Below are 378 nucleotides of genomic sequence, written 5' to 3' on the forward strand. Positions count from 1 at the left end.
TAGCTATCGCTAGCCAGAACTAGCTGCAGACAGATACAGCTAGCCGCAGCTAGCCATGTCGCTTTGTTTGTTTATGGATTTGTTCGTCTGCTTTTTTCTTTGTTTTGTTTGTTTGTCTCTGGCTCTCCTCCTCCGTCTTCTCTGTTTTTTTCTTTTTGGTTTATTTGTGTGTTTATTTATTTATTTATCTATTTATTTATTTACTTTTTATTTACTTATTTATTTATTTATTTATTTATTTATTTGTTTGTTTGTTAGTATATTTATATCTCTCTTTATATATTCATTTATATATTTCTTTACTTTTGTATATTTCTTTATATTTTTATTGATTCCTTTTTATTTTATTTTTTTTCTTTTTCTCTTCTTTTATCCTTT

The sequence above is a fragment of the Eimeria mitis genome, genomic scaffold, assembly GCF_000499745.2.
Source record: "Eimeria mitis Houghton genomic scaffold, Emh_scaff821, whole genome shotgun sequence".
Lineage (NCBI taxonomy): Eukaryota > Apicomplexa > Conoidasida > Eucoccidiorida > Eimeriidae > Eimeria > Eimeria mitis.